The 22,559-nt window shown below is 36.1% G+C and overlaps 1 protein-coding gene across 4 annotated transcripts in view; it reads right to left on the bottom strand.

Moving 5' to 3' along the window:
* KIAA1328 (KIAA1328 ortholog) overlaps positions 1–22,559 on the bottom strand; it is a 326,771-nt gene that overhangs the window by 123,320 nt on the left and 180,892 nt on the right. The window lies entirely within an intron of this gene.

Consider the following 22,559-nt stretch of genomic DNA (forward strand, 5'->3'; position numbering starts at 1 on the left):
ATGATACTGATGCTGCTCATCTGGGACCACACTTTGAGAACTACTGATCTGTATCATGGGACATCTGACTCCTCCTGTGTCTCATGTTTTGATAACATGGGGCTCATCCAGGTAATCCTGGGTAATTTCCTTATCTCAAGATCATTAACTTAATCACATCTATAAAGTCTCTTGTCATATAAAATCCTTTGTGTCATATAAAGAGACATTCACAGGCTCCAGGAATTAGGACAGGCTCCAGGAATTAGGACATGGGCATATTTGGGAGGGGGGGCATTATTCAGTCTACCACAACTTCTTTTTAAATTAGAACTCATAAACAGTTGAGATGCTTATCTTATTCTGGAGACATGGAATAAATGAATAATTGAGATCCCTAGGAGAAGGGGGAAAAAATCCTGCCAATTTACTTTGCAGTAGTTGAAAATGATGAACTGATTGGCAAAAAGTGTCAACAGATATACAGCAACACCATGTTTCCTATCTTCTGATAAAAGAGGGCTATTAACAAGAACTCTTAAGATTTTGAGTTTCTGGGCGCCTGGGTGGCTCAGATGGTTAAGCGTCTGCCTTCGGCTCGGGTCATGATCTCAGGGTCCTGGGATCGAGTCCCGCATCAGGCTCCCTGCTCCTTGGGAGCCTGCTTCTCCCTCTGCCTTTCTCTCTCGCTCTGTCTCTCATGAATAAAAAAAAAAAAAGATTTTGAGTTTCTACAGCAATACTAAAGGAATTCTATTCAAATGAGAATGAGCCACATCTGGGAAAAAGACATGGTCCTCTTCAAAGAAGACACATAATCCTTTACACTGAGCAGATGACACTGAATAGGTTGCAAGCTACAGAAAAGAAACTAGTCCTAGGGCAAATTTTATGATAAACTACCTCATAAAAAAATTAACCTTATTTTACAACTAAAGGGAAATTCTAGTCCACATTAATCTCCCCTACTCTGAACTTCTGTAGCACTTACTGTCAAAACAAATATTTAACATTTATCATCTGTTATTTTGTATGGCAAGCTATCTTTTTATAGAATTATTATATTTAAAAAATGATGGGTAAATTTTTTAAAGGTCTGGAAACTTAAATCAACTATTTAACATTATCATATATTTCCTAATCCTTGTTTTAGCAATATAACAAGAGCATGGATGTATTATTTTATAGTCTTATTTTTGTTCCTTAACATTATTTACATATGTGCATTTTTAGGTATTGACATAGCTGATACTTATGTTAATGGTACTAATTATTAAATTATTCATAAGTGTCAGGTATTTGGAATATTAAAAAAATTTTTTTTTGGTAGTTAACTTTTCTGTTTTTGAGAGGCATTTCAACATAATGATTTTGATGCATACTTTGCTCAAAGAGAACACTGCTTTGCCAATTACCTGATGGGTGACTGTGCATGTTGGTAGGCAGGATTCTAAGATGGTCCCCAAGATTCCTGTCCTCTTGGTGTACCCACCTTGTATTATCTCCTCCCCTCAGTGTGGGTAGACTTTGGGAATAGATGAGATATGAATCCCGTTGTTATGCTACAGTAAATGGCCAAAGGAACACTGCAGATATAACTAAGGCTCCTCCTCATCAGCTGACTTGGAATTAATAAAAAGGAGATTATCTTATATGGGCCAGACCTAATTAAGTGGTCCTTTAAAAAAGGGTCTGGTGCCCTCCCTAATGTTGGAGAGTGGCCTTGAAGAAATAAGCTCACATGTTGTGGGAAGACCAACGAAGGGGGTCATGTGGCAATGACTTCTGCTAACAGCTAGCAAAAAGTGAGACATCTATCATACAGATGCAAGAAAATAAATTCTGCCAACAACCATGTGAGTTTGGAAGGGGACCTAGACCTCCAGATTAGAACATAGCCCAGCTGTCACCTTGACTGCAGCTTTCTAAGACCCTGAGGAGAGGCCCCAACTAACCTGTGCCTGACTCATGACCTAGAGAAACTGTGAGATAATAAATGTGTATGTGTATTAAACTAGTAAATTTGTAGTAACTTGTTACACAGCAATACAAAACAAAAAAAGCACATTACTCAACTTGCCTGACCCTCAGTTTTCTCATCAATAAAACAGGGATTAAAGACAGCATCTACCTCAAAAACTGAACATGGTGGTCAGATAGGGCAGTTATCAAGGGTTTTTTTTATAAGGGTACCAATTTACAAAAAGGAAAAAAAACCCTTATATTTACCCAAACTTTTTTCAAGGAGAACATTATGGGGTATGTGTGTGGGGGGAGGGGAAGTAATATCTCCAAGAGATGTGCAGTTACAGCAGATTACTTCTAAAGAGAATGAGTTTTGTTATCCAGCTTTATTTTGCTGAAGTGAGGATTGGGCCAGAGTTGCAATACTTGAGATAATAGAGAGGTTCTTCATCTCTGTCCTCATACAAAAGATGTCAGTCTTACCCTGACATCCTGCACCGCCTCTTAGGGTTGTTGTGATACTGGATAATTCATATAAAGCACTCTGGATAGTGCCTAACCTAAAGTCAGTATTCAAACAATGTTTCCTATTAAAATTATTACTACTGTTGTTATCATTGACTTCTCTGCCTCGACAATTCTTGAGATCAGGGGCTATATTTACTCCTCTGGATGTAGAGCACTGGGGCTTGCACATAGTGACTAGGGGCTAACTGTATCAGATAAGTAGAAAGAGTCAAGTTGGGTTATGGGTCACAGAAAATTAGAAATGAAAATCAGAATCCATGATTAGACTGAATTACATGCTACTAAGGAAGAGAAAGCGAGAAGAAATAAAAACTGCCTGGTAGAATCTGAATATAAGAAATTAAGTTATTTTATTAGTGAAGTTGAGACAAATATTGCCTCTGGGAAACAGGCAAGTCACAATGGGCCTGAATGAAACAGATGTGTTTTTCTTTCCGGAGCTGCTGCTCCATGCTTTCTATGAGATATTTACAAATGTACCTTCTTTTAACTAAGGCTTAAACTAACAAATCCCAAACTGCTGTCTCTAGCATATGGGTTTGATATGAATTTTTCAGATATATAACACTAATTTAGGAACCAATCGATTTTTTTAATGGAGGCATAATTTACATATACTAAAATGCACATGTCTTAAGTGTACAGCTTGATAAATTTTTGCATTTGCATATACCCATGTAATCATTATTACCCCAGAAAGTTCCTTGTGCTCTTTCTAGTCAGACCAACATCTTTACACTCCCAGAGGTAACCATTATTCTCAGTTCTATGACCACAGATTAGTTTTGCCTCATATAAATGGAATCATAAAAGTACACTACTCTTTTGTGGCTAGCTTCTTCTTCTTTTTTTAGATATTTATTTATTTATTTATTTATTTATTTATTTATTTATGAGAGAGTGAGTGAGTGAGTGAGTGGAGGGGAGAGGAAGAGGAGAGAGAGAATCCCAAGCAGACTCTGCACTGAGTGCAGAGCCCAATGAGCGGCTCAATCTCACCAACCATGAGATCATGACCCAAACTGAAATCAAGAGTCAGACACTCAACTGACTGAGCCACCCAGGCACCCCTGTGGCTGGATTCTTAAGCTCAACATAATTTTGAGCTTCTTTTATGTTATGTTCTTGCCTGTATCAATATAATTCTTTTTTTATTGCTGCATAGTATTTCATTGTATGAATATAGCAAAATTTGTTTATTCATTCTCTTATTGGATTATGTTGTTTCTTGTTTAGGGCTGCTATGAATAAAGGTGCTAGCAGTTTCTTACACAAGCCTTTTTTTAAGGGGGGAGGGGCAGATGGAGAGGGAGAAAGAGAATCTTAAGCAAGCTCCATGCCCAGCATGGAGCCCAGTGCGGTGCTTGATCTCATGACCCTGAGATCATGATCTGAGCCGAAATCAGGAGTCGTATGCTTAACCGACTGAGCCACCCAGGTGCCCCTTTATACAAGTCTTTTTTCTAGAAACACGTATTTATTTCTCTTGGGCACAGGGTAGGCATATGTTTGACTTTATTAGAAACAGCCAATACTTGTTCCAGAGTGGTCATTCTATTCTACATCTCCATCAGCACAGTAAAAGAGTCCCAGTTGTTTCACATTCACACTAACACTTTTTTTTTTTTAGTGCAAAATTTTATTAAAGCACAGGGACAGGACCTGTGGGCAGAAAGAGCTGCCCACACTGATAGTATGCTTTTACTTTAAGCCAATCTGGTGTGTAGTGAAATCTCACTGTGATTTTATTTTGCATTTTTCTGATATGTAATGATAGTAATTAACATATGCTTATTAGCCATTTGGATATCTTGTTTTGTTAAGTGCTTGGTGAAACCAATACCTTTAAATAATTCAAAATCATTTTTATTTTAAAAATTTTTTAATTTTTAAAAAGATTTTATTTATTTATTTGAGACACAGAGAGAGAGACAGAGCACAAGCAGGGGGGGGAAGAGGCAGAGGGAGAGGGAGAAGCAGACTCCCCATTGAGCGGGGAGCCTGAAGTGGAGCTTGATCCCAGGACCCCGAGATCATGACCTGAGCCGAAGGCAGATGCTCAACTGACTGAGCCACCCAGGTGCCCCTATAATTCAAAATAATCTTTAAAGAACTGAGATGAGAAATGAAAAATGAAGGTCAGTGAAGACAACTCTATGCAAATTCTTTCTGATGAGAGAACTTGGCTCTAAATGTTCACCTTCACATACCACTGAATGCATAACATGCTCCCAGAAAACCTTGTCACTTTGGCCATTCTTAACTCAGAGTTTACTGTGTACTATGTTAAACATTTTACATATTCAACCTGTAATTCTTAGCAACTCTGTAAGCTAGTTATTATAGTTACCATTTCGCAGATAAAAAGATGAAGTTCAATGAAGGAACACAACTTTCCCAAGATCACGTCAACATTATATGTGATAAGTGGGAATATGTCTCACTCCAAATCTTGAGTCTTCTGTTACTCCATGATGTAGCTTTTTTTTTTTTTTTAAAGATTTTTATTTATTTATTTGAGAGAGCTAGAGCATGCAGGGGAAGTCAGAGTGTGAGGAGCAGAGGAGGAGGGAGAGGGACAAGCAGACTACCGCTGAGCACAGAGCCTGGCCTAGGGGCTCAATCCCACGACCCCGAGATCATGACCAGAGCGGAAACCAAAAGTCGGCCACCCAACCGACTGAGCCACTCAGGCACCCCTTCATGATGGAGCTTTTAAAAGAACTTCTTTAATATGAAATACAATAAACATAGAAAAGGGCATTAAACCAATCTAACCATCTCAGTGAATAATCACAAGACAATTTCTGCCCATGTAACCACAATTTGGGAGGCAGAACGGTGCCTACATGCAGAAGACCCTTGATAGCACAGCACAATCACTGCTCTCTACCTCTCCTGTCCAAGGAAATGGCTATCTTGACTTTTACAGGAATAACGCTCTCTGCTGAATACTTCCCTGCTTAAAAGTCCATACCAGAATTTGGTTTTACCTGTTTATTTTTAAAGTATAAAGGGAATAATATGAAATATATTCTTCTGCGTCTGACTTCTTTACCCAACATTATAATTGTGCAGTTTATACACGATATGCCATGTGGCTGTAACTTGTTCATTTTCATAGCTCTACAGCAAAGGTTAGCAAACTTCTTCTGTAAAGGGCCAGATGACAAACATTTTAGACTTTGTAGTCTGTATGGTTTTTGTCATAATTACTCAGTTCCGCTTTTGTGGTGTGAAAGCAAGAGATAATACATAAATGAATGACTGGTCCAGTATAACCTTATTTATGGACACTGAAATTTGAATTTCAAGGTAATTTTCCCATTTCATGAAATATTCTTTTCTCCCCCAACCATTAAAAAAGTTAAAAACCATCCTTAACTCATGAGACTGGATTTGGCCTACTATAGTTTGCCAATTAAACCTGATGATTACATTGAGTACTCCTCCAATTAAAGGATTCTATGAGTATGCTAAGATATGCTTAAAACCCAATAAGCAAACTGAACAATATGACTTGTGATGGGCTATCCGTGTGATGGAAATGAGTTGAATGGAGTGCTTAATCAGAGATGAAAAGAATGATATTTAGCAGAAAAGCATGCAGAAGAATATACCTAGGCAGGAAAAACAAATAGTATAATTGAAAAAATAAGTTCAGACAGGAAAATGATCTGTAGATCACAACAAATAAAAAAGTTGAGTTCAAAATGGTAGCATGTTAGGGTCTGTATTATATAAAAGGTACCACAAACTCTGACTACATGTTGAGACTCTACAAGTGTCACAAAAAAAGCCAATAAAATCTTTGATGTGATACACTATGGGATCCACAGCACAAAAGAAAGATGAGGAGAAATTGCAGGCATTTTTGGCTTATGACATAGTTGGAATACAATGGCTTTTAACTTAGGTAGATACATGTTAATGACAACATAAAAATAACATGGAACATGAGACACAAAATGTGAGAAAAGTATAAGATTTTTTAAAAAAAATGTTAGAGACTTAGCTTGGACACAATGAAGAATTTTCTGAGAGTGGAAATTAGTAAATTTCTGAGTTGGAAGAGGGTTTTCTGAATCTTTAAGATACCTTCTTAAAATATGACATTTTGTTTTATTTATTTTTTATATGACATTTTAGAAAAGACTTCATAGGAAACACAGATGTCTCAAAACACTGTATATGATCTTGTATATACGTATGCATGCACACACAGGTGTGCAAGCATATACATGAACACCCACAATCACATACTATTCCTATGGTGATACAAGGCTTTCCTGTGTTCTCACATGTTAAAAAACACAATAACAACTGCAGTATTACTTTGTGAAATACGATCAACAAGTAAACAGTGATGTTTTGTAAGTTTCTGCAAATCATTTTTACAGGCCTGGCCAATCTCTCAGCTATGAAGCCATAAGAAAAGAGGTGAATTAAACTGCAGTAATTATTCTTGCAACAGGTAGTTATTTATTCTGCACGATTAGGAAGTGATTATTTATAATGCATTTATGAATTGTTAGCCACAGAATTAGTGGTTAACAATATTAATAAATATTATCGATCTATTGATGATATTCATATCTCTGATGGGAAATACTAATTTACTATCCTGGCAAGCACCCTATTAACAATCCTCACATTCCCACTATAAGAATGAAAATCTCGATTTTATAACTTCAAAATTTCCCCCTTGTGCCCTTCATTGAGACGTCAGAAAGTCAAGACCTATATTAAATATTTCCAAACCTAAATTACTGTGTGTGGGACAGGTCATTGCATTACCCAGAACATTTGGAATTAATGTGAAATAAGGCATAGAACGACATGCTGCATTTTTAAAGTCAGACTTACATGCACCAGTTGTCAAGCTGACAGAAGCTATGTAATGCAACAGCTGCACTGTATGGTTTGCCAAAGTCTCATCCCAAATAAATGTTCATTCTCCCCAGTGCAATTAACTCTCCTATACTGGCAGATTTTGCTAGAAGATCATCAAGGTAGATTACCTTCCAGCGTTATGAACTAAATACTTACAGGTGTTATATCATCAGTTATAACTTACAAACTTTTGCATTTAGGAAGACATCCAGGCAAATGAATCATCTAATTTATGAATTATTTATAAGAAATTCACAGCATGCTCCTGGCATCATCCATGGCCTTTTCCAGGTCATATGACACCAATTAGAGCTGAATTTTAAATTATTCAATAACCTGAACTCTCTTGTCATTTAACATATAGATATCAATGCAGTAAACAAGTTAAATCTAATGGGCCCTAGAGGTTTAAGCCTCTCTGCTGCTCAGCAGCTGAAGCTGTAGGTTATCAATGGAAGAGAAAAGTAACAGAATGCAGCAGTCAAATGCATTTGCAAGGCTCTAATAACTTATTCTAGTTCCCACAGGGATTGTGGCACAACCTAGGATTACTGAATCTAAAAGATATTAAAGTCAATAATTATGAGATTTAAAAGAATATAGACACGTGATAATGTACAGATGACAGAATACTGCATCAGATACCAAATGCCATACCAACCTTTAGGGTATATATACCATAAGTATGCCAACATTTGTAATAGTAACTACCAGATTCAGAAAAGGCTAAACCTCATAATCTTTAATCGTTACTATATTTCTTAAAATTCGTAATGTGTTGATTTGTTGTAAGAATGAATGAAAGTGTGGAATAATTGGCAGTATACTTGAGTTGAGGTCAAAAGACCTTGATTAGAATTCTAGTTCTGCTACTTAGGAGTTCTGTTTTTTTTCTTTTTTTTTTTTGGCAAGTCACTTTACATCTCTTAGGCAGTTTAGACATTTGTAAAATAGGGGGTTGGGTTTGGTAATCTCTATAGCTTAGGCTATCTTTAAGAGCTAAAAACACAGTGATTGGATTGTTATACCCCAAGGAGATGAAGGAAAAGAAAAGGGTTAGATGAAAAATTATACAAATCAATAAATGTTCAGCTATCAACTAATAGACTTACTGCAAAATTACTAAATGTCCTTTGGTTCTATTTCCCCTAGCAAATTCTGTTTTTTTAACAACATTACTGCCTGGGCGCCTGGGTGGCTCAGTCGTTAAGGGTCTGCCTTCGGCTCAGGTCGTGATCCCAGGGTCCTGGGATTGAGCCTGATTCTGTCTCTCCCATTCCCCCTGCTTGTGTTCCCTCTCTCACTGTGTCTCTCTCTGTCAAATAATAAAATCTTTAAAAAAAAAAAAAAAGCTGAACCTTACTGCCTTACGTGATTCACACACTAAAAACGTAAATCAGTATCTTCATTTATCTGATCATTAAATCTGAAAGAGATACAAATGAAGATTGAATAAGGCAAATGCATAGTTGTGAGGATAATCCCAAATACTTTGATGGGATTTAAATATTTTGATGGGATGGCACAACCATTCACCACAGAAATACACAACAGTGGTACTGATTCATATTGCTTTTACATATATGATCATCATTGCTGAAAGAGAAAGAAAAGCAGCTGTATACATGGTTTTCTGTATCTACCAAAGGAAACAGATGCACAAGGCTAGTTTTAATTTAATGAAGACCAGAAAGAAGGTGAAATAATCTTATAGAGAAAATGAAATAAAGACAAATTAGAAGTGGTGAGGACAAGCTTCACAGGCATAAAAATGAAAACAAAACATTGGGTAATAAAGTCAACTGTACTTAGATTCAGTTAGGGAGGCAGCATAAGAAAATGATTCTTAAGAGTTTACACCAATACTCCCATACACCCTTCTTGGCCTTATGTTTGTAGAGTGTATCCTGTGTTTATAGAGTATATCCTGGGGCTCCAAACAGAGGCCCCCTGATCTGTTCACTGCCCTCTCCTCTCTAACTCCAGTGACCATCAGCCTCAAGAATGGAAACAAGAAGTGAGTGTAGGCAGATGTTTCAATGTAGTTCTTTTTAAAGGAAGCAAACAAGATTACTCTGTGTCAAGTGAAGGTAAATCTTTTTTTTAAATTTTATTATGTTATGTTAATCACCATACATTACATCATTAGTTTTTGATGTAGTGTTCCATGATTCACTGTTTGCATATAACACCCAGTGCTCCATGCAGAACGTGCCCTCTTTAATACCCATCACCAGGCTAACCCATCCCCCCACCTCCCTCCCCTCTAGAACCCTCAGTTTGTTTCTCAGAGTCCATAGTCTCTCATGGTTCGTCTCCCCCTCCGATTTCCCCCCTTCATTTTTCCCTTCCTACTATCTTCTTTTTTTAACATATATTATTTGTTTCAGAGGTACAGGAGTGAAGGTAAATCTTAACAAAGAATTCTTAGTATACTTTCTAGAAAACATAAAGTTAACACCATCCGAACATAACCAACTGTCCCTGAAGGGGAGGTCACAGAATGCATTTATGTTGTTGGCAGAGGTGGAAAAAGTATCTGTGTTGTATTTTTGAAACTAGATAGTAAAAATAAACTCTCCTGAAAAAGAGTATTTAAGAAATACCAAGAAATATAACCTGTGGTGTACCCTTAGGAAATAGGAGGGAGGGAAAATCAGGCTGTTATTTATTATACCAAGATTTCCTGAAATGAATCACAGCCCTTTTACTAAAGATTAGAGTCTTCTATACCTTTTATCCCCCTATATAGGTGGTTGCTGACCAGGAATATTGAAGAGAACTAATGAGAAGCATTTCTGAAAGCACAGAGAACTACCAAACCAAAGAGATTTAAGATGGTCACCCTTAAAGGGCTAGCCCTTCCTTGGGGACTCAAGAGCTTTTAGAAATCTTAGTCCTTTAGGGCGCCTGGGTGGCTCAGTTGGTTGAGCGACTGCCTTCGGCTCAGGTCATGATCCTGGAGTCCCGGGATCGAGTCCCACATCGGGCTCCCTGCTCAGCAGGGAGTCTGCTTCTCCCTCTGACCCTCCTCCCTCTCATGCTCTCTGTCTCTCATTCTCTCTCTCGCAAATAAATAAAATCTTAAAAAAAAAAAAAAAAAAAAAGAAATCTTAGTCCTTTAAATGTATAAAGCCAAGTCCTGACTTTTCAAAATTTAGGATATTGTGGGGCGCCTGGGTGGTGCAGTCCGGTTAAGCCTCAGACTTGGTTTCGGCCCAGGTCATGACCTCAGGGTTGTGAGATTGAGCTCCAAGTTGGGCTCCACACTGAGTGTGGAGTCCGCTTGAGATTCTCTCTCTCTCTCCTTCTGCCCCTCCCACTCATGCTCTCTCTCAAGTAAATAAAGTCTTAAAAGAAATTCAGGACATTGCTTATTAGTTAGTTTAGTGTACCGCAAAAAATCAAGAGACAAGACTTCATTTAGAAATTAATAAAAAATGTTATACAGCTTCCTTGTGCTCAAATACCCTGCCTCCTTTGCTAGCCTTTCAAATGCTACTCCTGCTTCAAGGGTGGTTTAGCACTACCTCCTTCCATTGTGGTTTCCCCATCTCCCAGCTCAGCTTGGTTGTGCCTTCCCCAGGAGGCACCCCAGGAGTAGTCTGCTCATTCCTTTATTGTTGTATTTATTTCATCCTGCTCCATAATAGTTACCTGTGAGCTGTTTTCACATCTCTAGGTTTCCCTGTGATGTGTTAAGTATTTATGCTTCTTATGAAAACTACAAACTCTCTGAGGGTGGAGATCTCAAAAGATACCATTACTTTTGTTTATTGTTGTATCCCTATAAGATATAGTAGGTGCTTAATAAATAATGTTTTTTGCATATAGTTTGGCCCTACTCCAGTGTATATTGTGTAGAACTTCAGGAGAGGGGTAATGTTACTTTTGATTTCATACTTCAATGACACTGGTCTTTATAAATAAAAATACTTAAAGTAATAAACATTTGTTGAAAGAACCAATAAACAGGACGCAGGAGTATCAATAGCTAATGGCTTAACTTGTATCCTAAGGAACTTGATGATAATTTATGGCAAAATGTATTCTATTTTTTTTCAGGAGCCACTTAGTTTTTTTACAACCTTTTCTCAGAGTGTTTAAAGCTTACTACAAAATTCCACAAATTCAGGGAAAATTCCAACATATCCTTCAGGGGTTTCAATGCCTATTTAGTTTGGATCTGTGAAACAGTAAATGATAAGGGCACTGTATGCTTCGGAGATGAGAATTTAAACTTAAAGCAGATCATTGTATTATTTCCTAGAATGCTCCATGTAAAGTTTTTAAAATAAGAAACTATATTGAGGGACTAAAAAACATGTGTGCTATATATCAACCTAGATGAGGAATAGGCAAACAGGTTATAAGATGTAATACCTGAAATAAAAGGCAACTGTCTCAGGATTCCTACTTTGAGTTACTTAAAAAAAATTAGTGTTAACATAATTGACTTTCATATCATAAACAAGGCTGGCATATTTTGAGACAGACAACAGTAAGTTCAGAAGAAAGAATTATAGAAATTTTGGATAAGCAGGGCTTTCAAAATGTAAAGTTAATTGTGTTTTCCCCCAAATCCTTTTTCAGTTAATGGTGTCATCCAATGTGTAAAAGATACTCCCAAATGCAATCCTAAAACTATTTTTAAAAATACTTAAAATAAGCTTCCCTTCTGTTCCCTGCTTTTGGGTGCTACTCAGGTGCTAAATGTACAAAGAAAGGGTTAGTATGCTAGATGTTTGGGGAAGAATGATTAATTTTTAAATAAAGTCATGAAATATAAGATACATGGGAATGGATAACTTGTGCAACTAAAAGCAAAGTCTTATATAATTGTCTAACCATATAATGGAAGCATAAATATAAACAAAATACTATGGATAAACAGATTCAGTATTATTATCCTCCTCCTGTTCTATATTTCATCCAAAAGTACAGGCTCCCATCTTGGGGTGGGCAAGCAGCATAGGGATCTGGCAGTATCTACCAGATACTATGCTAGTGCCAGGAATACAAAGCTCAATGAAGAGAATGCAAACCTTCATGACCCTCAAATTTTGGCTAAGGGAAAAAACATTTTATGTGATAAGATCTATAAAGAGTGATGTGCAGGGGTGCCTGGGTGGCTCAGTTGGTTGAGTGTCTGACTCTTGATTTTGGCTTAGGTCATGATCTCAGGGTCATGAGATCGAGCCCTTCATCAGGCTCCATGCTAGGCATGGAGACTGCCTAAGATTCTCTCTCTCCCTCTGCCCCTCCTCCTCTTCCTCAACTTTGTGCTCTCTGTCTCTAAAAAATTTTAAAAATAATAAAATAAATGGGTCTTATGTGCAAAGAGTTGAGGAGCGGAACATTAGTGAGATTAGATTTGCTTCTAGTGGGGGAAGGGGAAGTTGGGAAGTTTTCATAGTAGAGAAGATATTTCAACTAAATTTTGGAAGACAGAATGTAGTTTATTAATGATAAAGGTATGTGTGAGGGTGTGTAGTGTGTGTAGGATAAGACATTTCAGGCAGAGGAGGAAATATGAGTAGAAAAACAAGGATTATGAAGATGAGTATGTATGGTAAACTCTAAGTAGTCCAGAGCATGGTGGACAGGGGAATGGGGAATGGATGAAGCCAAAATGTCAGGTAGATGACAGAGTATAAATGGTGTAAACGTCATGTTAAAGAAGTTTCACTTTAAATTTTCTATACCCACCTAATACAGGAGATGACCAACGAGCCAAATGGTGGGTAGTTGAAAGGAAATAAAACAATAAAATGCACGATAATCTACTCAGTACTGGAAGAAATCAAGACATGAAGTTTATATGGGGAGACAGAAAAAGACAAAGAAAGAAGGAAGGCCTATCAGATGAAAACACTTAAAAATATTAAATTGAAATAATATAATTAAAACGAACGTGTTCCGATCCACACATTATATTGAATGATCTTTGGAGAGTAAGGGGACTAGGTAGAAGATGGATGCCTAGCCAAGGCATAAAAAGGAACTACAGTAGAAGGGAAGTCACCAACAAATTTTCTACAATTTGATTAAGTACTCTTTAGAACTTCTTCAGGGTCTAGTACCTTCAAATTCTCAAAAAGGTTGAGCAAAATCCATTGTGGAATAGTTTATTTCAGTCAACCTCCCTTCATGAATAACTATGAGGACAAACTGTTTAAAAAACTCTGTTTGAAAGCACTGATGTGTTACCAAGGTAGTGAGGATGTGAAGAGGTCAGGATCCCAGATTGAAGGTAAACAAGAAAAGATAGTTTGACATTAGTTGTCACTTTTCAGTTCAAGACATTCTAAATTAGGATGCTAGCTTAGAAGCTGAGAAGACTCCTTATAGCAGTCTCACAGGGCTGGAAACAAAATTTGGATTTCAGAGCCTGCCCAGAAAGAGGTCCTGTCAAAAAACTCAGGCTTTCCATTGAGACCCTGAAAAGCTAGTAGTAAAAACAAAATGGAAATAGAAAAGCCCATGCACATACTGAAGTTGAACTTCAAAATCCACTCAGTCCCAGACTGAGTCAAGGTAATTTGAATCAAAGCTAACTGCCTAAAAGAAGAAAAAGCAAATTCTCTCTGGAGAAAGATAACATCAGAGATCTATAGTATAAATAATATTTTCAGAGATGCTGTCTGACATTCAATAAAAAATAAGGAAGCATACAAAAAGATAAAAATAACAAACTTACAAGAGAAAAAAAGAGAACAGAAACAGAACCACAAGAGATTTACATGTTAACATTATCAAATATGGACTTTAAAGTAACTGTTATTTACAACTAAGAAATTAAATAATATCATGGAGAATACTGCAGAGAACTATAAACTAGAAGAAAAATCAAATGGAAATTTTAGGACTGAAAATATAATACATATAGTTAAAAACTTAATTGCAGGTTAGATATATCTGAGGAGACAATTAGTGAATTGGAATAAAAGCCAGAAGAAAATATCTAGACCAACTTGAAGACATGGATATAAAAGGATGGAAATGTATAAAAGAATGTGTGCAACATGATGACAAAAGCCCAAGATAAATACAATATTAGAAGGGAAAAGAGGGAATGAGAAAGAAGTAATATTTGAAGAGATGAAGAATTTTTCAAAACTGTTTTCAAGGCACAAATTAAGAAGTAGTAAGAATCCAAAGGAGATTAAATATAATGAAAGCCACACCTAGAGCACATAATGGTAGGACTGCTGAAAACCACAGAAAAAACATGCTCAACAGCCAACAGAAAAACAAGCACTTCAGAGACAATAATAAGACTTTCAATTGAAAGTAATTCTGTTGCCTACTGAAAATATTTATTAAAAATGAATGTGACAGATTTTGCTTCCAGTTCTGAGGTAGTAAGTGGATCAAAAATTAAGCCCCAATCTTAAAGAAAAACTGACAAAATGTAAGAAAAACCTATTTCAGACGGTAGGAAACAGGTAGCAGAGATTGTGATGTCTGAAAGAAAAGAAGAAAATCCAAGGTGCCTGGGTGGCTCAGTCATTACGTGTCTACCTTCAGCTCAGGCCCTGATCCCAGGGTCCTGAGATGGAGCCCTGCATTAGGCTCCCTGCTCGGCAGGAGGCCTGCTTCTCCCACTCTCACTCCCACTCCCCCTGCTTGTGTTCCTTCTCTGGCTGTGTCACTCTCTGTCAAATAAATAAATAAATAAATAAAATCTTTAAAAAAAAAAAGGAAAAGAAGAAAATCCAGTAAACCCTACAATAACATAAGCTTTCTGTCTGAAGGTAACTTCTGAATGGTAGCACAGAGGAGGAAGAACACAAATAGAATCCAACATTCTCAGTTGAGTTGAGAAGTCAGAGATTAGAGTTGGAGGAGACTGAAACGGGTAGAATATGAAGGACTAAGTATCCAAGGGAAGGGAGCAAAAGGGTCTCCTTGATTCTTTGGCTGAATACCAATATGTACATATATAGGATGAAAACTCATGAGGAACTCCAAGGTAGAAACAAGTACAGGAAAGCTCCAAAAAGAACAATTCACAAAGTTTAAGACTGGAAGGTCACAACAGCCATAGAAGAGAGGTTTCATTGAATATAAAGAGCATTCAAAATCAATCACAAAAGGGCCACACCTTAGGTATGTGGCAAAATTACCCCTAAAGGCTAAACTAGAATCACTCTAAAACAGTTTAGAAATAGACTTGAGGGGTGCCTGGGTGGCTTAGTCAGTTAAGTGTCTCACTCTTGATTTCAGCTGAGGTCATGATCTCAAGGTTGTGAGATTGAGCCCCATGTCAGGCTCCCTGCTCAGCATGGAGTCTGCTTGAGATTCTTTCCCCTTCCATTTCCCTCCCTCTCTGCTCCTCCCCCTGCTCATGTGCATGTATTCTCTCTCTCTCTCTCAAATAAATAAATAAAATCTTTAAAAAATATTTTATTTATTTATTTATTTGAGAGATCAAGAGAGTGAGAGAGAGCACAAGTGGGGGTGGAGGAGCAGAGGGAGAAGGAGCAGCAGACTCCCTACTGAGCAGGGAGCAGAGAGCCCAACTTTGGGCTAGATCCCAGGACCCTGAGATCATGACCTGGGCTGAAGGCAGACATTTAACCAAATGAGCCACCCAGGTGCCCCTATAAATAAAATCTTAAAAAAAAAAAAAGACCTTGAATGTATCAAACTAAAAGCAACTTTACTGCTGGCCAAACAAACCCTGACACTTCTTAAAGAAACACAACAAAATCCAGTACTCAACAATGGAAAATTCATAACGTATGGCATTTACTTACTAGACAAATGAAGAAACAAAAATGTGATCAATAACCAGGAGAAAAATCCATCAGGAAAAACATAAAAATAACAGAAATGATGGAATTATCAGACAAAAACCTGAAATGAGCTATTATGTTAAAAGACATCATGTAAAACATGATGAGGAGATGCAAAATATATATTTTAAACATGCCATTTCTAGAGAAGAGAAATACAATATCTGGAAATGAAAATTTCACTTTATGAGATTAATTGCACATTAGACAACTAAAGAAGAAAAGACCACTTTTTATGCAGATATAGAATGACAAATTATCCAAAGTGAAGCAAAGAGAGAGAAAAGATGAAAAAAGAGATAAAGAGAAAAACAGTATTGGTAATCCTTGTAAAATATCAAACAATTTAATGTATTTATGTATTTGTGTATCTATATGCATATATGTATACATACAGGTACGTGCACACACACACATAAACACACTGGAGTGCAGAAGAAAACAATGGGGGTGGGGGAACAATAGAAAAAATATTTGAAAGAATGGTCTAAATTTTTTCAAATTTGTTAAAGTAGCTCAATAAAGTCCATGTGAGAAAAACACAAGAACCCAAAGCACATCATAATAAAATAGTGAAAAACTAGTGATAAACAATTTCAATAGTAATCAGAGAAAAAGGAAACATTACATACATAAAACAAAGAACTATGGCAGACTTCTCATTAGAAACTATGCAAATGATGATGATATGACATTTTTAAAGAGCTTAAAGAACTGTCAACCTAGAATTCTATATCCAATGAAAACAGACTTCAGAAATGAAAGGGGAATGATTTTTTTTTTTCCAGAAAAACAAAAGCTAAGGTAATTCACTAACAGCAAACCTGCACTACAAGAAGTATCAAACAAGTTTTTTAGGAACAAGGAAATGACAACAACAGAACCTGGACCTATTGAAAGAAAATTAAAATATTACAAATGGTAACTTAATTATACATGATAACAAAGTAAGTAAATATAAAAGGCTTTTTTTATTTCATTAATTAATCTTTCTGAAAGATAACTGATTGTTTAACGCAGTAATAATAAAGTATTTTAAATATATGTGGAAGCAAAATGTTTGACAACAATAGCACAAAGGACAGAAGTATACTGATAGAAGGTTCATATATTCAATATAACATGGAATAGTAGTATTTGAAGGTAGACTGGGATGAGTTATATAAAACTTAGAACTACTAAAAAACAAAACAGAGTCATAGCTAATAACTCAATAGTGGAAATAAAGAAATACTAAAATATAATCAATTAACCTAAAGAAGAGGACAAAAAGAAGTACAGATGAACAGAGAAAAATTAAACATCAACATGGTAGACTGAAATCCAAATATATCAATAATTATAATAAATGTAAACAAACACCTCAAATTAAAGGCTAAGACTCTCAGGTTGGATAAAAAGCAAGACTCAATTACATGCTTTCTACGGAAACTCACATAAAATGTAAAGACAAAGACAGATTAGAAGTAAACTGAACAGAAAAGCATGTATCATTCAAACACTAAGCAAATAAAAGCTGGAATGGTTATGTTAATTTTAGACAAAGTAGATTTTATTTTATTATTATTATTTTATTTTTTTGGAGAGAGAGTGTGGGTGCACGCACACTGGCGAGCACAGCAGGGAGGGGCAGAGGGAGAGGAAGAGAGAGAATCTTAAGCAGACTCCACGCTCAGAGCAGAGCCTAATGTGGGGCTCAATCTCACGACCCTGAGATCATGACTTGAGCCGAAATCAAGAGTCAGAGGCTTAACTCAGGTGCCCCTGACTGAGCCACCCAGTCACCCCTAGACAAAGTAGATTTTAGAACAATAAAATTGTCAGGGAAAAATAGAAACATTTCATAATGATAAAGGGTTCAATTCATCAAAGCATCAAAGTAATCTTAATGACTGTATACCTAATAATCAAGCTTAAAAATATATGAAGCAAAAATGACAGAAGGAACACGAAAAATAGAATTACTAACAACGAAAGTCAGAAATTTTAACACTCTTCTCTCGGTAAGTGTTACAGAAGTAAACAGAAAATAACAGTGTTATGAAAGACCTAAAACAACACTATCAACCAATTTGACCTAATTCACATTCATTTTAAGTGCACACAAAACAACCACCAATATAAATCATATGCAGAGTCATAAAACAAACTTCAACAAATTAAAAATAATTGATATTAAGACAAATAAATAAGAAATCAATAACAGAAAGCTATCTGGAAAATCATCAATTATTTTAAAATTCGAGAACACATCCAAATATCCTATGATAAAAAAACGAATTGCAAGGGAAATTAGAAAATATTTTGAACTGAATGAAAATGAACACATAACATATCAAAATTTAGGGGATGTAGTTAAAGCAGTTTTAGTAAGGGAAATTTATGGCTTTATTTATTTATTTTTTTTACTTATTATCTGTATCTTTTTAAAAAAATTTTATTATGTTATGTTAGTCACCATACAATACATCCATTAGTTTTTGATGTAGTGATCCACGATTCACTATTTTCATATAACACCCAGTGCTCCATGCAGAACGTGCCCTCTTTAATACCCATCACCGGGCTAACCCATCCCCCCTCTCCCCTCCCCTCTAAAACCCTCAGTTTGTTTCTCAGAGTCCATAGTCTCTCATGGTTTGTCTCCCCCTCCGATTTCCCCCCCTTCATTTTTCCCTTCCTTCTCCTAATGTCCTCCTCCATGCTATTCCTTATGTTCCACAAATAAGTGAAACCATATAATTGACTTTCTCTGCTTGACTTATTTCATTTAGCATAATCTCCAGTCCCATCCATCTTGATGTAAAAGTTGGGTATTCATCCTTTCTGATGGCTGAGTAATATTCCATTGTATATATGGATCACATCTTCTTTATCCATTCGTCTGCTGAAGGGCATCTCGGCTCTTTACACAGTTTGGCTATTGCAGACATTACTGCTATGAACATTGGCGTGCATATGGCCCTTCTTTTCATTACATCTGTGTTATTGGAGTAAATACCCAGCATTGCAACTGCTGGGTCATAGGGTAGCTCTATTTTTAATTTTTTGAGGAACCTCCACATTGTTTTCCAAAGTGGCTGTACCAACTTGCATTCCCACCAACAGTGTAAGAGGGTTCCCCTTTCTCCGCAACCTCTCCAACATTTGTTGTTTCTTGCCTTGTCAATTTTTGCCATTCTAACTGGTGTAAGGTGGTATCTCAATGTGGTTTTGATTTGAATTTCCCTGATGGCTAATGATGATGAACATTTTTTCATGTGTCTGTTAGCCATTTCTGTGTCTTCTTTGGAGAAGTGTCTGTTCATCAAAGCAGGAAAAAATATGCAATGGAGAAAACACAGTCTCTTCAACAAATGGTGCTGGGAAAATTGGACAGCTACATACAGAAGAATGAAACTCGACCATTCTCTAACACCATACACTAAGATAAATGCAAAATGGATAAAGATCTCAATGTGAGACAGGAATCCATCAAAATCCTAGAGGAGAACATAGGCAGTAACCTCTCTGACATAGGCCACAGCAACTTCTTTCAAGATATATCTCCAAAGGCTAGTGAAACAAAAGTAAAAATGAACTTTTGGGACTTCATCAAGATAAAAAGCTAAGGAAACAGTCAACAAAACAAAGAGGCAACCCACAGAATGGGAGAATATATTTGCAAATGACACTACAGATAAAGGGCTGGTATCCAAGATCTATAAAGAACTTCTCAAACTCAACACCCAAAAAACAAATAATCAAGTCAAAAAATGGGCAGAAGACATGAACAGACACTTCTCCAGGGAAATTTATACCTTTAAACACCTATGTTAGAAAAGAAGAAAGATCTCAATCAAGAATGTGAGCTTCCATATTAAAAAACCAGAAGAAGGGGTGCCTGAGTGGCTCAGTCGTTAGGCATCTGCCTTCGGCTCAGGTCATGATCCCAGGGTCCTGGGATTGAGCGCCGCATTGGGCTCCCTGCTCTGCAGGAAGCCTGCTTCTCCCTCGGTTTGTGTTCCCTCTCTTGCTGTCTCTCTCTCTCTGTCAAATAAATAAATAAAGCTAAAAAAAAATTAAATAAAAAAAACCAGAAGAAAAGAAAGCATACCAAACCCAAAGGAATCATAACAAAAATAATAAAGATTAGGGCAGAAATGAATGAAGTATAACAGACAAATAGAGAAATAATGAAAACAAAAACAGATTCTTTGAAAAGATTAACCTTTAGATCAATTAAGGGAGGAAAAAATGTCAATATCAGGAACAAAAGAGACTCCATTACATACCCTAGTCATTAGAAAAATAATAAAGAAATATTACAAATAACTTTATATTAATAAATTTAATAATCTAGATAAAATGAACAAATTACTTGAAAAATGCAAATTATCAAAATGGATCAAGACAAAAGAGAACACAGTAATAGCTCCATATCAATTAAACAAATTGAATTTTTAATTAAACACTTCCCATGAAGATAACTTACAGCTCAGATGGCTTCACTGATGAATTCTCTCAAACACTTAAGTAAAAATAATACCAACTACACAAATTTTTTCATGAAAGAGGAATATCTGCAACTTATTTTATGTGTAATAAAATGCTAGCATTACCCTGATATAAAAACCAAAGACATTATAAGAAAACTACAAACCAATATCCTTCATAAACATGGATGCAAAAATTCCTTAGCAAAAATAGTAGCAAGTTAAATACAGCAATAAATAAAAATTTTTATAAAAATATAAAATGATCAAATGGAGTTTATCCCAGAAAAGGTAAGTTTGTCTAACAATTGAAAATCAATCCGTGTAATGCACTATCTTACCAGAATAAAATGTAATTATATGGTCACATTGATAGAAACAAAATAAGCATTTGGCAAAAAACTCAACAACCAGTCAGCAAATTATAAATTGGAAGAAGATTCCTCAACTAGATAAAGGGTGTTTATGCAAAACCTATAACAAACATCAGATTTAATGGTGAAAGACTCAATGTATCCTATATGAAATTGGGAAAAAGACAAAGATGTCCACTCTCACCAAATCTCTTCAGCATTATATTGGAGGTCCTAGCCAGTACAATAAGGAAAATAAATAAATAAATGGCACAAAATTTGGAAACTGAGATATAAAACTGTCATTCTATACAGATAACATGATCATATATGTAGGAAATGAGGAGTTCAGAATATCAAAATTACTTATTAAATTTAGCAAGGTCACAGGATATAAGGACAATACAGACAACTCCTGACTTATGATAGTTCAACCTATGATTCTTTGACTTACGATGGTGCAAAAGTGATACACATTCAGTAGAAACTATACTTCAAATTTTTAATTTCAATCCTTTCCTGGGCTAGTGATATGCAGTATAATATTTTCTTATAATGCTGGGCAGCGTCAGCAAGCCACAGCTCCTAGTCAACCACATGACAATGAGGGAAAACAATCTATATACTTACAATCATTCTATACCCATACAGCCATCATGTTTGTCACTTTCAGTACAGTATTCAATCAACTACATGAGATATTCAACACTTGATTATAAAATAGGTTTTGTGTTAGATAATTTTGCCTAACTGTAGGCTAATCTAAGTGTTCTGAGCACATTTAAGGTAGGTTTGGCTAAGATATGATGTTTGACAGGTTAGGTGTATCAAATGCATTTTTGACTTATGGTATTTTCAGTTTATGATGAGTTTATTGGGACCTAATCCCATCACAAGTTCTGGAAGATCTGTATATACAAATGAGGTATATTTTTATATTAGTAAAGAACAATTAAATGAGTTTGGAAGTTTTCCTTCCATTTCTATTTTTTTGTAACAGTTTCAGAAGAATAGGTATTAATTCTTCTTTAAATGTTTGGTAGAATTCCCCTGGTGAGGCCACCATTACCTTGATCCCAAAACCAGACAGAGACCCCATCAGAAAGGAGAATTACAGACCAACATCCCTGATGAACATGGATGCAAAAATTCTCACCAAAATACTAGCCAATAGGATCCAACAGTACATTAAAAGGATTATTCACCATGACCAAGTGGAATTTATTCCTGGGCTGCAAGTTTGGTTCAACATCCACAAATCAATCAGTGTGATACAATACATTAATAAAAGAAAGAGCAAGAACCATATGATCCTCTCAATAGATGCAGAAAAAGCATTTGACAAAGTACAGCATCCTTTCTTGATTAAAACTCTTCAGAGTGTAGGGATAGAGGGTACATACCTCAATATCATAAAAGCCATCTATGAAAAACCCACAGAAAATATCATTCTCAATGGGGAAAAACTGAGAGCTTTCCCCCTAAGGTCAGGAACACGGCAGGGATGTCCACTATCACCAATGCTATTCAACATAGTACTAGAAGTCCTAGCCACAGCAATCAGA

Source organism: Leptonychotes weddellii, chromosome 13 (genome assembly GCF_054177405.1).
Source record: "Leptonychotes weddellii isolate Sample4059 chromosome 13, ASM5417740v2, whole genome shotgun sequence".
Classification (NCBI taxonomy): domain Eukaryota; kingdom Metazoa; phylum Chordata; class Mammalia; order Carnivora; family Phocidae; genus Leptonychotes; species Leptonychotes weddellii.